The sequence below is a fragment of the Pteronotus mesoamericanus genome, unplaced genomic scaffold (genome assembly GCF_021234165.1).
Source record: "Pteronotus mesoamericanus isolate MK-2021 breed Mesoamerican mustached bat unplaced genomic scaffold, CSHL_Meso_final scaffold_21, whole genome shotgun sequence".
NCBI lineage: Eukaryota > Metazoa > Chordata > Mammalia > Chiroptera > Mormoopidae > Pteronotus > Pteronotus mesoamericanus.
The window spans coordinates 17,676,501-17,693,026 of record NW_026555310.1 but is presented as its reverse complement, the minus strand read 5'-3'; the positions used below and the strand labels follow the sequence as shown (position 1 = coordinate 17,693,026).

The 16,526-nt window shown below is 41.3% G+C and overlaps 1 protein-coding gene across 6 annotated transcripts in view; it reads left to right on the top strand.

Annotated features, from left to right (window-relative positions):
- The window catches only part of PPFIBP1 (PPFIA binding protein 1), a 153,657-nt gene that overhangs the window by 75,953 nt on the left and 61,178 nt on the right, over window positions 1-16,526 (top strand). The window contains exon 1 of one of the 6 annotated variants that reach the window (XM_054591300.1): window positions 1,915-1,933. The exons of the other annotated variants lie outside the window; for them this stretch is intronic. The gene's annotated coding sequence lies outside the window, so the exon portion shown is untranslated. Of the gene's footprint in view, window positions 1-1,914; window positions 1,934-16,526 lie in introns of those variants that run through there. 6 annotated transcript variants of the gene reach the window in all.

The following is a 16,526-nucleotide window of genomic DNA, read 5'->3' as shown; positions in this document are numbered from 1 at the left end:
AGTGATCAGATTTCAGTGTGCATTGAAAATGCAGATCCCTATCCCCACAAATTTCTAGTTTGATAGAAATGGAGCCTAGAATCTGCACCCTGGGCTTGCCCTTGCCGGTAGACTCCTCCTTGAGAAACACTAATTTAGAACAACCAGTTAGACTTTGGTTAGGTTTTCTCTCTATACTAGACACTAGAATAAATGCAAATAAAAGGCAGGATTCCTGTTAGAACGCACTAACATAGCTTACAGCACAAGGTGGGATTCTTTAGTGGGACAGTTCGCATGAAGTAAGGAGCTCACAACCCAAGGACTCAGGGTATGGGCTGGACTCAGGGTAGCGGAGGTGAAACTGGGTGCCTGGCTACCCTGAGGGAGGGCGTGTGAGACCCAGAGCGAGGGTGGCATCTCTTGGGGAAGGAGCTTCACTTAGGTATCGGCTGCCATTTTGGAGCACCAAGGAAATTGTAACAGGCAAAAAAGATGTATGGAATTTAGGAAGCAGACAGGAAGGAAGTCTAATTGTCAGTGGTCCTTGAACTTGAGTGTGCACCAGAATCCCCTGGAGGGCGTGTTAAAGCCCGGACAGCCAAGTCCCACTCCTAGAGTTTCTGCTTCAGTAGGTCTGGGGTGGGGCCTGAGACTTTGCATTTCTAACAAGTTTCCAAGCTCTGCTGATGCTGCCGGGTCTGGCCACCACACTGTGCGATTCACTGCCCTTAGTGAATTTGGTGTCTTGATTGACCAAAAATCGATAGGTGAGGATGGGAACAAATTGTGGGGGCACGATGGGAAAGGGGGTGGTCATCCAGGTGTTAGGTGACCTAGAACTCCTATCACATGGGCTTATCTTTTCCCCCTTCTGAGATTTGTTTACTCTTAGGGCAACTGGTCCAACAAGAATACTTTGCCGGTGGAACGGGAATGTGGTCATTGAAAATAATTTGAGAATTACAAATCCTATATTCAGCCTATAGCCACAGTGGTTTTAAAACTCTGGTCAAAACTGTGTTTCTCAGATTTTGTGAAGAAAAATGTAAAAATGGCATCATATTTTAGTGCCAACTTTTACTAGAAGGCATATTAACCCGCTGCTCTATGGGAGCCTTCACTCTAAAACTGAACTCATGACCTGGTCTCACCCCTCAAACTTGCTATTCCTCTTGTGTTCTTTGTAAACCGCATCATCACCTGCCCAGGTTTTTTTTTTTCCCTGGACATCATTCCTTCTCTCCCACATTTTCTTCCCTGCAGCTAGTCATTCACGAAGCTCAGTCAGTGCCCTCTTCTTATCTAGCCTGTTTATTTTGCTGTCGTCATTTTATCTGTCCACCAACTCTCACCTGACCTTCCCACATCTTCTCCGGCTTCCTTCTGACTTGTCATCTACATAGGAGTCAGGAAGATTTTTTTTTAAAGAAACACGAACACATCAGATCACCCCTGTGGTAAAGACCCTTCAATGATAGCCCTGTGTACGTAGGATAATCTTTCCATTCTCAGAATGGCCCACACGGGCCCTGCCAACATCTTCCTCTTTGTTCTTTAAAGTCTGCACCACCAGACTACTCCACTGCCTGAACTAAACATGTATCAAACCCTCCCCTTTGCTGAGGTGATTCTACACCTATATTCCAAGGGTAGCCACAGAGGAGAAGGGGAATGTGGTACTAGTTCTTAGGGGGTGTTTGTGCAGTTAAAAAAATGGCGGCCTTCCAGGCAGAGGCAGCCCTTGCGCTGGAACAGACTGGGTCTCAGCCTCTACTTGCCAGGGCAGGGCACCCTGTGCAGGACACAACCTGCTCAGCCAGAGTGGTGACCCTGACTTGAGATGTCACTTGGTTTGCCAAAAAATTAATATAGGTCTATTTGCCCTATTTAGAGGCAGAATACTGGACAAACTTCTGGAAATCTCTCATAGCCTGGCGATGTAGTAATAATTGTAAGTAGAAAAAGGCTTTTACCATGAAACTATATAAATTGTTGTTTTCATGACTAGGATACCATGTGTGTGTCTTTCCAAGCCAGCATGGTGCTTGAAAATATGTCTGCTACTTGCTCGTTAGCCCTGTCCCATAGTTGAAGATCAGGAGTGATTTACAATCCAGAATGTGTTTATCTGCTAGCATCTAAGTTTGGAACTGAACCCTCAAAGCCTGCAGACTGCTGTGGTTTTAGTGTGTGGAGGAGGGCCCCCAGCTCACTGGAGTGGCATGACATTCTTTCATATGACATGTTTGCTCTTGTGAAAATGGCTTGAAGTATTTGAGACCTGGCAGGAGAAGAAATGGGAGGAGACCTAATTCTTGGTAGGCATGAGTCATCTTATAAAAATTTAAATTGAACATTTTATTAAGCAGTTTCACTGTTGGTACAAAACTATTCCTCAATCCTAGATTGCTTTGATGTACATATTATATATCACATGTCCTCTGTCAGGATCCCAGCATAAGTCTCTCCCTGAACAAACACTGGCTAAATATCATTATGATGATTTTGCGTTTGATTTGGGGAGAGTTTCGTTTCTTGCCTTTAAACTCAATGTTGGATATTATTATTACTCTATTTGTCTTTTTTTTTTTAAGGTTTATGGATATGCCAACATTTTATTTGTGGCAAGGGGAGTATAAGAAAGTATGAAATAAAACCACACATATTTAATGCCTTTGTAATTTCAAACACTAATGGACACTCTCTGCAGGTCATTGCTGCATCTCTCAGTAGGAATAGAATTTGAATCTGGGAGCAAGTAATCACTCTGTAAATGTTTGTTTTGATATTGGCGTTGCTGCATATGCTGCATCTAATAGAATTAATGTATCATGTTCCTTACTGGGCTATGAAAGGCAGTTGTTGAATGTTGTCACTGAAAACAGTAACAGCATAGCCAGCAGATCGTTGCCTATAAGACGTGTCCTTCTGTAAAGAGCTGTGGCTGGGTTTTCCAGGCCAGTTGCTCTCTACACTCTGCCTCGTAGGATGCCCTGTGCCTTTGTAAACATGGGTCCTCGTCCTCTGGGCAGTTGGTCGGCCTGCGGCTGCCCCAAATCAGTATCTCGCCACTTGTATTAATTGGCTATGGCTGCCATAGCAAAGTGCCACAGACTGGGTGTCTTAAACAATAGAAATACATTCTCAGTTCTGGAGACTGGAAGTCCAAAATCAAAGTGTTGGCAGGGTGGGGGTCTTCTGAGGACTTTGAGGGATGGATTTGCTCCAGGCTTTTCTCCTTGGCTTCCAGGTGGTTGTCTCTCTTTCTGTATCATCTTACTTGTGTGCATATTTCTGTGTCCAAATTTCCCTTTTTCTCAAGGACACCAATTGTCTTGGAATAGGGCTCTGCCTAGTGATCCTATTTTAACTTTATTATCACTGTAAAGACCCCATCTCCAAATAAGGTCACAATCTGAGGTCCTGGGGATTGGGACTTCAACGTAGGAATTTTGGGGGAGACACAGTTCAACCCATCAGACTCTCTGTAGTTGAGCTTTGATACAAATTAGCCTCAGCAGTCTAGCCATGTTTGGTTTGGAATGTTTTGTAAATCACCAAAAGAAATCTGTACGTTAGCTCAATTTTCACCTCTTTTCCTGACCCAGCAGAGCACCTCAGTGTTGGTGGTGCACGTTCTGCAGATAACAGCACTCTCTAGGCCAAAAAGTATTAAATGAAAACAAGTATGAGAGCAGCACCTTTAGTAAGGAGACTTCAGCCATTCCCTTTCCATCCAAATCCATGACCCACGAAATAGCTAACTTATTCCAAGTTCTGAGGATTTAAAATATAACATGTTGATGCATAGCGTGTTTTTACTTGACACTTGTTTGAGTTACACCATTCTTGCATATCCTTTATTTTCCACGTAAGCCTTGTTCAGCTGAGCGGTTTTGGCGCTCAGCTCTCCAGTGCTTTGGGCTAGTTGTTTATTCCACGAGCTTGCAGCTGAATTTCCTGGCAGGTCATTGTGATACTGTCCAGTGACTCCTGAGATGTAGGTTCTTGAGCTGAAGGATGTCTTCCTTTTCTCCTCGGGGCCTTTCCAAGTTTCTGGAAGCTTAGGCATCTTCCAAACCTCTTTTTCTGCAGACCCCTGGCTCCTGCCATACTTGTATGCTCCTATCCTTGCTTACCTCACCCTCTGTTCCCAAGTGTGTCATGTGTTAATGTGACTGGTATATATCTTCTTAGGGCTTCTGGGTATGGGTATTGAGGCCCTACTCAGATTTTGTTACTCCTAGCCTAAGAGACCAGGTTGAATGGGCTCTCTTCTCTTTCTACTAAATGAGTCAGGTTTTGTCTCTCCTCAAGGATATTCTAAAATATCAGCAATCTGTTAATAAAACTACTATCACTCCTGGAAATAGAATTGAGGGCTGGTTAGATACCACACGGCATCTTCATCATCTGTGCCTCTGAGAGTCTGTGAGTATGGAAGGAGGTCAGGTCCTTTCTGACTCTGTGTGAAAGGCCCCACTAATCGTTACTGTTAAGATGAAGTAGGACATAAAATTTCTACTAAATAAGATTATATCTCTCTCTCTCTCTAAGACAAAAGTTCAGTTCTCCTATCATTAAAGAGCCAACTCTCCTTTCTTCCTGCCCTTCCCCTCAGACTGAATACCTTCTAAATGAGGAGTTTCTTAGAGGTGAAAAGTTCTTGATTGGCTTAGGGGGATCCCACTCTGCTTTTGCCTCCTTTAAGAAAGAAGACTGTTGCCCTAGCCAGGCGGCTTAGTTGGTTGGAGCGTCTTCCCGTACACGAAAAGATTGTAGATTGGATCCCTGGTCAGGGTTTGTATGAGAGGCAATTGATTGACATTTATCTTTCTCTTTTTCTCCCTCCCCTCCTCCCCCCTCCCTCCCCCCCGTGTGAGAATTTCACAAGAGGAATTCTCATATGGAGTTGGAATGAGCATGTACATCCTTCCTCTACTTGACCTCTTGTGTTAAAAAATGATTTAATAAATGAGAATCATTTTTTCTACCACCCTCATAAGAGATGCATTGGTTGTTAAAATAGGCTTTTCTACCTCTTGCTAGCCAACTGCAAAGAAGTGGGCTACTTATTTATTTATTTGTTTATTTATGTTTAGTTGTCACCTGAGGATATGTTTATTGATTAGAGAGAGAGAGAGAGAGAGAGAGAGAGAGAGAGATATCAATGTGAGAAAGAAACATCAATTGGTTGGTTGTCTCTCATACATATCCTGACCGGGGATCAAACCCGCAACCTAGGTATGTGCCCTAACCAGGGATCACCCCTCAACCTTCTGGTGTATGGGATGATGCTACCACCAGTGGAGCCCCCCAGCCCAGGCTGAAGTAGGCTACATTTTTAACAAAACTAATAAACAGTAAGGACATCACCCATCTCAGGTAGGCTTTAAAACATAGGTTTGTACTCCAGACATTCAGTCTCGGACTGGTTTCTTTTTATTCATGGAGCCTTCAGCTATTGATTGTACCTAACAGGAAGGTCTGAGACCCCATCTCTCCAGAGTCAACCAGATAGTTTGAGAGGATCATCTAGATCTAGATTATTCTAGGGCCGAGGACCAGAACCCTTCCGCAAGCTGCAGCCCATGCTTCCTGATTGCCATGCCAGGCTTCCTGCGGGAGGAAGTCCCAGAGGACATGGCAGCTCCCACGGAGCTGCAGAGAGGAGCCCCAGCTTTCCAGCAACCACCTGGTTAGATTGGTGCTTCTGGCATTTGACCTCTCCAAAGAAGAGAAGCCTAGAGGATCCCACATGAATTTCCAAATTGACTAAAATACACTTTCCAGAGGAGTTCTTCCTTCCGAGCTAGAATATGAAGATGCTTTAAATATTTCACCCAGAGACCTGAAGTATCAGGCTCAGCAAGAATCTTTTGGCCCTTGATGTCAATCCTCTGAACTAGTTTTCCACTTTGACTTATGAACTGTTCTTGAGAAGTTCTACTTCCCTCCGACCTCCTCTCTTGTTGGGTTACAGGACAATGAAACTTAACTCCCAGTTCCTTCCCTTGAGTGAATAACTACCCCATCTTCTTTGCATACTTCGGTACAGCTCTGTTCCTTGGACCTTACTCCCCAGGGCTCAAACATTTCAGGTGGCTACTTGAGGTTTAATCTCCCTTCCCATCCCCTGGTGAGATGGCTTTAGCAGAGATTTGTCTCTGGCAGCAGCTTCTCACTTGTCATCATAGCCGGACTTCCTAGCTGCCGTTAAGTTTTTGCTTACACACTGTAGCCTCCAGCAAGTCAAGAAAAATGAGAGGCCTGGGGCATGTTAATGGTTCTGCATAGCTTTTGGAGAGCTTCTCTCTCTCGCTCTCCCCCCCCCCCCCCTTCCTCCTTCTCCCCCCTCCCCTCCCCTTCTGTCAGAGTCCTGGGGCACTAATGCTCCAGCTCACACAGTTGGGTGAGCACTTAATAAATGTTATTTGCTTTTCTTCCTATTTCTTCCCTGTTTCTCCCCCCTCCCCAACCTTTTTGTTTTTCTTCTTTTTTTTTTATACCCTTATCTTCATGGTTTTTTAGCATAATTTGTAGGGTAGGAGAGGATTTTATTCTTTTTGGTCTCCCATGAGAAAGCATTTATGGGACCAGTGAAGGGTGCTAAGCTCCGGGCTTCACGTAGAGCATAAAAGGTGGACACACGATGTCTGAGCGGGTACTGGCAGGGGCAGAAATCGTGGCTGCATCGTTGAGACCTTAAAATGGACCAGGCACATGCAAGGCACTTCACACATTTTCTCAAACTATTTTCTGAACTCTGCAAACTCAAAGAGCTGCTGCCTTACATTGAGAAGATTATAGTTATAAAATAAATCATGGAGTTGTAATGTAGAGCATAGGAATATTGTCAGTAATATCATGACACAACTTTGTATAGAGACAGGTAGTTTCTAGACTTACCATGGAGATCACTTTGTAAGGTATGTACATGCTGAATCTCTATGTTGTGCACCTGAAACTAATATGGTATTGTATGTCATCTATAATTTTTAAATAAGTTAATTAATGAATTACAAAGAAAAGGTTACAGTCCTGTGCTCTGACCAGTAGGGTAGAAATTGAAGGGGGACAGACGATTCCCGTCACCTTTGTAGGAGTGGGATTCTTCTATTTTGTGAAATACAGTATTATTACACCACCAGGTTTTTTCCCCCCCTCAATTTAGTTACATTGCACTAATATTCTATGGAATTTTTCTTATACTCTAATCAGTGGCTCTCTCTCCACTTTTGTTTTCATAACCATTTGTTTGTTTTTTTTAAGCCTTTTTTATTGAGGCATAATTGACGCATGCCATTTTATTAGTTTCAGGTGTACAACATAATGATTCAGTACTTGTATGTACTATGAAATCATGGCCACAATATGTGTAGTTAATACCCATCACCGTACACAGCTACAAAAATATTTCCTCCTGTGATGAGAACTTTTAACTTTTACTCTGTTAACAGCTTTCAAATGTGCGATATGGTATTCTTAACTATAGTCACCATGATGTGCATGACATCCCCAGGACGCACTTATTTTATACCTGGAAGTTTGTATGTGCCTTTGGACCACCTTTACCACCACCATCCCCTACCTCCCCCGCATGCTAGCCTCTGGCAACCGCCAGTCTATTCTTTATCTATGAGCTTGGTTTTTTCTTTCTTTTTTTCCTTTAGATTCTACATACAAGTGAGATCATATGGTATTTGTCTTTATCTCATTTCACTTAGCATAGTGCCCTCGGGGTCCCACAGTGTTGTTACAGATGGCAAAATTTCATTCTTTTTATGGCTGAATAATATTCCATTGGATGTTGTTTCCATTTATTAGCTATTGTAAATAGTGCGGCAATGAACATAGGAGTGCATATATCTTTTTGAGTTGGTGGGGTTTTTTGTTTTGTTTTGTTTTCAGATAAATACCCAGAAGTCAAGTTGCTGGGTCATATGGTTCTATTTTTAGTTTTTTAAAAAGATTTTATTTATTTATTTTTAGACAGAGGGGAAAAGAGGGAGAGAGGGAAACATCAGTGTGTGGTTGCCTCTCGTTCGCCCCTTACTGGGGACCTGGCCCGCAGCCCAGGCATGTGCCCTCATTGGGAATTTAGTCTGCAATCCTTTGGTTTGCAGGCCGGCGCTCAATCCACTGAGCCACACCAGCCAGGGCCTATTTTTAATTTTTTGAGGAACTTCCATTCTGTTTTCCACAGTGACTGCATCATTTACATTCTCAACATTGTACAAGGGTTCCCTTTTCTCCATATCTTCACCAACACGTTATTTTTTTCTTTTTGATGTCACTCTTACAGGTGTGAGATGATAGCTCATTATGGTTTTGATTTGCATTTCCTGATGATTAGTGATGCTGAACATCTTTTCATGTGCCTATTGGTCATCTGTATGCTTTCTTTGGAAAAATGTTTATTCAGGCCCTCTGCCCATTTGAAAATCAGATTGTTTATTTTCTATTGAGTTGTATGAGTTATTTATATATTTTGGATAATGAACCTTTATTTTATATATGATTTGCAAATATTTTCTTCCATTCCCTTGGTTGCCTTTTCATTTTGTTGATGGTTTCCTTTGTTTTGCAAAAGCTTTTTTTTTCCCCCCCGTGTAGTTCTACTTGTATTTATTGTGTGGAAGAATTGTTTTAATATAATTTTTTAACCATTCCAAAATATTATGAATCAGTTTCACAAGTACATATTGAAAACCCCATTGACGAACATTTCAGGTGTTGTTATAGTTTTGCTTTGTTTGAATCCCTTCTCTGCCACTTTGCAGCCATGTGACCTACTCAAGTGATCATGATCTTTGATGACATTTTTGGTGATGGGGAAATTCCAAATTGCAAAAGGGATCAGGTGAAACAGTACACAGAGACCAGTCATTTCCACGGGGTGTCATGAAGAGTCAGAGCTAGATGTGTAACTTATGAACGACGGACACAAGGATTTGGGAGGGTTGGATTTTTTTTTTTTTTGTTTTTTGGTTTTTGTTTTGGCTGGGAATTTTAGGTGCAGAAGATTTGCGGTATTTTATTAGTCGATGAGAAGGAAACTGAGGAAAGGAAGAGATTGAGGGGTGGAGAGTTTTCCCTTGACAGAAGGCTGTGAGGTAGGAATAGGCAAGGAAGTACACATAGCAACTTTAGATAGGGGAGAGTTCCCTGGGACACTCTGTATGGCAGACTATGAACTCATCTACTGAGATGAAGGGTCTGGAGGAACAGGAATGGATTATGTGAGAGTTTTATGGGAATTATTAGAGATAGCCATTATGAGGAATGTGATAGGGAAGGAACTAATGATGAATGAAAGGACTGTTGAGTAACATTAAGTGCCCAGTCAAGATTAGGTATCAGGCATTTGAAATGGAGCCAACCCCACTTTCTCTAGCAAGCAGTACTTGGTACAGCTAAATCAAGACATAGCAAGGGGTTTCATAAGGAAAAACACATTTTTAATACAGTATTCCTTTTTAACAGAAGGCAGAACCTGAGGCATCCTGAGATTAAGATAATTCACAGGTATTCAGTACATACTCACAGTGTAAACAGCAAAAATGTAAAAAGCAAGTATATTGTTCCCTTGCCTGTTTTTAAGCTCAAGCAAGCACCATGTTAAGTAGAATGTGTACCCCAGTCACTCAGAATATCCAACTTTGAGGTTGCCCCCTGAAAATACGACAGATGCTGTACTTGGCTGTGAAAAAAGTATGTCCCTGGCAGGTAGACTCACTTAAGTCCATGAGATGGACTTTATTGGAAAGCAAATGTGGAAATTGGGGGGTGGCGACTGGAGTGGAAACTCCTCAGTGCCTGGAACAATTCCTGGCACACGGTGGGTGAGCGATAAATATCAAATATATATATATGAATAAATTTATCCATGTCATTTTGAATAACTAGTCCTACCAGATATAATAAAATCTGGAAAATGCTGGTTATACTGGTCATTTGGTAGCCCTGCCCTAGCTATTCAATATATAGCTGTAATAAAAGCAAGCTTTCAAATTTGTGTCGAAACAGCTCAACATATTTATACTCTCTGCTTTTAGTCTGCCTCCCTCATTCCCTCTCCTAAATGCTATGGGATACCAGGACTTTTATTAAAGTGAAAACAAAATCAAGGTTGACGATCTAAGACCTAAAAGAGCCAAACAGTCCATTGATGTACCATTGTTCCATAGGCAGTACTGCACTGCATGTTTGGTGCTGATTAATGAATAATTTTGTTGGTGGTTATTCATTTGTTCATCAAACCTTTACTGAGCCCCATTCTCTGAGCTCAGCTTGACACAGAAATTACTAAAATGGGACCTTCATTCTTTAAACACCCAGTCTGATAGAGACAACATTCCATGAATGCAAGTTAAGTGAGATAACTTAACTTCCAGAGACACACCTTTTCCCTGGCCAACTGTGGTATCTAGTGGAGATAAGCAGTGGTTCCACGGGGCACCTTGATGTGCTGGCAAGATTCAGTGAGTTAATACATTAAAAGTACTGCTAATAGAGATTGGAAAAAAAGAAAAAGGTGCTATGGGAGTGCGTAATGCTGTCTGTGATTGTGGGCTTTGCTTGGATATTCCGCCATGACATACAGCTTTCATGTACAAGACCCCGGTGTTTCATTATGCTTTACCGTAAAGGATGGCAGGTGATGACTCTCTATGAATGATAAGTTCATAGTTCTTGTGTCCTTCCTTTGGTGGATGGGGAAGTACTTGTTATGCTTGGGGCTGGGAATGGGCAGTTGGTTGCCTTGGTAAATGGCCACTCCATCCATCTATGGAATAGGCCACAACCCTCAAGTCATTGTTTTTTCCTAAACGGTGTATCAAATTCTGTTAGCTTTTCTATCAAAATATGCACAAGGTGATAAGAATGTTGATATGTGCTACATAGGTGTGTGCATTCATCAGAACTCACCCAACTGGACAGTTAAGACCTGTGCATTTCACTCTGTATAAATTCTCCCCTTCTCCTAAACATCAAATACAGGAAGCTCTCCCTCCCCGCTCTCCCCTTCCCCCTCCCCCCTCCCCCGGGCCTTTGTATTGGCTGTTGTTTCTACCTGGACGCTCTTCCTAGATAGTCACATGACTTTCCCCCCACCTCTTTCAGGGCTTTGCTCAGTGTCATTTGTCAGGGGGCCCCTCCCGGATTGTCTTAGTAAAGTGGTAACTCCCTGCCGTTGCCTTTCTGTGCAAAGAGCAGCGCAGTGTAGAATTAAGAGAATGGGCCCTGGAGTCCGGCCGTCTGGCTTCACATCCACTTTCCAGCTGTATGACTTGGGTGCCCTTTCTGTGCCTCGGTTTTATCACCTATAAAATAGGAGTAAATATTGTGTCAACAAGGTTATTGTGAGGACTCCATGAATTAATACATGAAAAGCACTTAACCTGGTACACAGTAAGCTAATGTCACCTTTATCCTCCTTCCTTGCTTTGTTTTCCCATAATATTGATCACCATCTCATTTCCTGTACATTTCAATTTAGTTACTTATTTATGGTTTCTTGACATTAGAGCAACAACCCATTTTTACTTTTCCATTTTCCATCTTTTCTCTTTTTTTCTTTACCGTTACCTCATCACTAGAATAAAGCCTGGTATGTATCAGATACTCAAGAAATACTGCTTAATCAGGAGGTGAAGGAGCGAACAGGAGGGAGTCTGTGTACTTCGGGAGGCGGTGGGAAGGGTTGGGGCCGGGGCTGGTAAACATTTTCTGCAAAGGGCCAGATAGGAAACACTTTGGGCTTTGAGGGTTATAACTACTCAAATCTGCTGTTGTAGCATGAAAGCAGCCACTGATGATACATAGCAAATGAGTGTGACTCTCTTCTAATAAAACTGTATTTACAAAAATAGGCAGTGAGCCAGATTTGGCTTATGGGCTGTTGTTTGCCACCGCCTGGGTTGGGAAATAATTTTTGGCCTTACTTTCCTGGTTCTTATTACCTCTCCCTTAAGCATATCCCCGGTCATTTAAAACTGAAATATAAATCACTTGAAAAGCATTATTTTACCCATTATTACTTGGGTCAGTACTTGTTAATTGTACAGACTGTCCATATGTCTTTTAATATTTTAATAGTGAATAGAAATATTAAGAATATATTTTGTAGTTTCTATTAGATAATTTCAGGGCTCTGGTTTGATTTTTTTTCCCCCCAACAGCTGAAAACATATATGGCCAGAAGCATGTGTGCTGTAAAAGAAATATATGTTGACATTCTACTTCTAGATACAGCCACAGTGTAACTAACACTTAGTTAAAAGAGAAACCAACAGAAGTTACCCACTAGACAAAGAGTTTAGTTTTAAAAATTATTATAAAGTCTTATTCCTCCACAAAACTCTTCCCTAGCCCACAGTTGTTTATCACCCTTCCCCATCAACTTCGTATGCGGACAAGGGTCTTCCCTTTTTAAATGTCGTATGTTTTGGGCCATGTTGTGTGAAAGACAAACCGAAAATTTAGTACAGAATATATAGCCTTCATGGCTGTAACTGAAACAAAATGGATCAGAAATTATACTGTTTTGCTTCTGTGATGCATGGTGTAGTTAGACATGCAAGTAGTTCAAGTATATGACCGCTGTTACATTTTATACAACGAAAAGTGTTTTTTGTCTCACTTCTGAACTTAACCATATATTGTCAGTGTCAGTGCTAACAGTTTTCTATTTTATATTTAATTATTTTTTTTTCATTTGACATGTGTGGAGAGAGAACAGATCTGAAGCGTATTCTCCAGTTCTGGGGTTCTCTCACTCCTGTGTTGCTCCTTCACTGTCTCCGTCCATGGTCCACGGCCGCAGTTTCCGATCGAAGTGCATGTGGAGGACACGCATGCAGTGTAGCCCCCAAGAGCAGTGCTTCTCCAGCCATCTCTGGTGAAGGCCAGTGTTGTCTTTTCTGTCCATCGTAGATTGATTTCTTTCTGTAAAACTCAATTTAAAATAATTGATTGGGATAGAAAATTGTCACATAACAGTATATCACAGGAAGGTCCGATTGCTATAAAATTTTCTAAATACTTACTCTCAATTTCTGTACTTAATAGACTAGTAACAGTTGGTGGGCCAACACCAGTTCACAGATCACATTTTAAATAGCATGACTTTAGAGCAGCCTTTCTCAAATGTTTTTGACCCAGTGTGAGATATACTTTATTATATAGTATGATGTACTACGTATATATCCATGCCTACATAAACACACAGACTTTGAAACCACTGGAATGTCAGCTACCTAAAGGCAGAAATAGTTTTCTTTCTCTGCTTGTCGTTTTCACTGTTCTATCTCTATTACCTGGCACGTGGTAGGCCTTCGATATTTATTGCATGCAGATGTGTATGTATAACTGAAAAGAAAGTTTCACAAAACAGCATTTAACCTTTTTTTCTTGTTAAACACTCTGATGTTCTCTATTTTATTAAATAAATGTCTACGAAATTTATTTCACTTCCTGCTAATATTAGGGGCATGACCCACAATTTATAAAACGCTCCTTATAAGGTGCTTATATATAGGCAACTTATTGTCCTTTCCCTCCTTTTCGGAACCTTGACTAGAGAGCTCTTCTGTACTCTGTAGGATACAAGTCTGGCCCCGCATCCCAGAACTGCTTACCTCTTAGCCAGGTAAGGCTAGGTTGGTAGACTTGGGTAGGATACTAGGAGCCATGTGTGTCTACAGATTTTTAAGAACTACAGAGAAGAGATGGGTGAAGGTTAGGGTTAGAGCGAGTTGAAAAATTAGAAGTTAAAACCTGCTGAGGCCCCCTGGTAGTCCTGTCATACTGAAAACTAAGTTTGCAAACCCTTAGGAATAACATCATTCCAAAGTAGCCCGGCATATTGGGGTTCACCTACGTCTTGAAGAGCATGAAAATTCATCTTGTAAGATTGTAGATAGAAAGGGTGATAGCAATGATCAAGTTTATCTTAAAAGTTAAGGTGAGGAGATGGATTTCTGGCTTAATGCAGTTGAGAGGAAGGTCACACTCTGAAGCCAAAACACTGAATAAAGGGGTCAGAGTAGTGACATCATGAAAGTATGGGTGTTCGAGGAGCCCCTGGAGTGCAGCACCATGTGACAGGCCTTTGAAGTCCACCACACGAGGTACAGGGGATGCACAGATCCGGGACAGCCTCTGCGTCCAAGGAGCTCTCATGGTAGTCGAGGCAACACATACTGTGCAAGTAAGGCTCTCGTGGAGGTTGGTGATCCTAGTCACGGCAAACCAGCTGAGTGAGGCCTACCTACCAAATCAGGGAGAAGCACGCTTGGGAACAACGCTGGTTTTGTACTCAAATCTTCCTTCCTGAGTTACCTCGCACACATTCAAAACTTCTTTGTGCAAAGTACCAATAATAATAGCTAGGGAGAAATGGGACATTTTTTCGATTTATCACAAGATCTTCAAACTACTGAGAGCTAATACCTGCCAGTTTTTCAAATAGCAGCCACAGCCTTTTATTTAAGAAGTAAAGGATCTTGGCTTATCGTATGAACCTTTTTATCAACTCCTTTCTGGTTATCATTCCTAAATATTAATAGCACAGAGATGAGAAGCCCCCCCCTTTTTTTATCTTGTCTGTTTTCTCCTGTTGCTTCCTTTATTTAGATATTTACCAGCTTTGCCCCATCATTTTTGTTGCTCTTTGTTTCAGTGAGCAGGAGAGGTAGTGTTTGCTAATACGCAGTCATTCACACTCCCTGTTTTATGCTCTGCCTTTCAGTTCACTGTGAGAGGCTGGTCCATCCTCTGTGTTTGTGTTTATGCAGGTGGTTAAAATAACACGTATTTTCTTGTTTGGTTTGTAAATATTTGGTGAGCCCTTGGCATGCTTGAAGTTGTGATAGAAAAAATAAAATATATCATGGTCCAGGAGTTTGAAAATCCTATTATCTAAAGATATGAGTGAAAAAAATAAAATATTTTATTATGGAACATCTCAAATATATGAAAATATAGACAGAATAGTATGATGTTACTCCATGTACTTACCACTCACCTTCAACAATTATCAAATGATGTTTTATCTTTATCTTTTCCCTATTCCTTTCTCCTTTGTTATTTTAAAGCAAATTCCAGATATTGTATTATTTCATTCATGAATATTTTTCTAATCATCTCCAAAATATGAGATCTTTTAAAAAACTTTATTATAATGTAAAAATTAAAATAATTCCTTAATATCATCAAATGTAGTATTCAAATTTCCAGTCATATCATCAATATTTTACATAGTTTGCAGTTTGATAAAATTTTTTAATGTATAATATTAGATAATCACCCCGCTGCTAATATCCCCAACCTTTTCTGTTTTCCATACTTCCCCTGCCCCTGGATCCCCACTTCTTACCATATTTTCCTTTTCCTGTGATTCTGAATTGATTTTATCGGGATGTCAGCATATTGAAGGTGATCAAGATTTGGACTAGCACAGTGGGGAGGAGTAAGCATGTGATGACAGATATCTAGCAGGGAACCAGAACGCAAGGAGGATTGCTTAAGAATCTTAACACATTGCAGACACAGAGACTTAGCAGTTGAAATTTAAAGGGAGAGGTTTTTTGGGCTGAAACATCATTGCTTCTTCAGAGCTGTTATTTCTGGATTAAAAGGGAGAAGCAGGGACTGGGGAGAGGAGCTCTGCCATTGTTTACCTTGGTGGCTCATCCGGGTGGGGTTTGTTGTCCCAAGAGGAAAGACCACAGCCCCTTCAGTACTGCGATGGAGTGTGCGTGAGGGTGCCACGGACCGCTGGTAAAACCCAGGTTGGTGGGGCCCAAGGATTTACGTTCTAACTCACTCCCAGGCGATGCTGCTGGTGCAGGAAGCACAGCTCAATAGCCACTTGACAGTCCTTCCTATTCCCTTTAGGTCTCCATTTTTAAGATATTTTACCTTTTCTAAGATTGTATTGCTATATACATAGGAAATTATTGTGTGATTGATGAGCGTCCATAGAGAGCATCTGTGGGGAAAAATTTGTGAGAACTCTGTGGGTAATTTATATGAAAATATAATATATTGTTTTTGTAATGGCCACATAATAATATATAGCACTTCACTAGCCTTGCGGAATGTATGTAAACATTCTTTCTTCAATGAAGGATTTCATCTAATCTCAGTGAACTGTAATGTGTCTCTGGCATGAAATTAGAAGTTCTCTTTCAAACCTAAACATTTCACCTAAGGAAAGCTGAGGAAGCTAGGACAAATGTGACTCTTGCCAAACTTTGTAATTTTCTTAGAGCCTTTCTTTCTTTCTTCACAGAAGGACTGGGCAGCTAGCCTGACCTAAAACATCAGTTAGTCAGCAACCCTGCAAAAAAGTGTGGTTTTTGGCCAAACCTTTAGCCACCACACCCATGCTGGAACTTTCCCTTGTATTTGCCCCTTTCAAATCTGCTCTAAATGGGTCCTGACCAAGCTTGAAATATACCCCAAACTTGCTTCTATTGCATTTTTTTTGTCTTGTACTCTAATATGTAAATATTAATCCCAGGAGATTGCTTTTC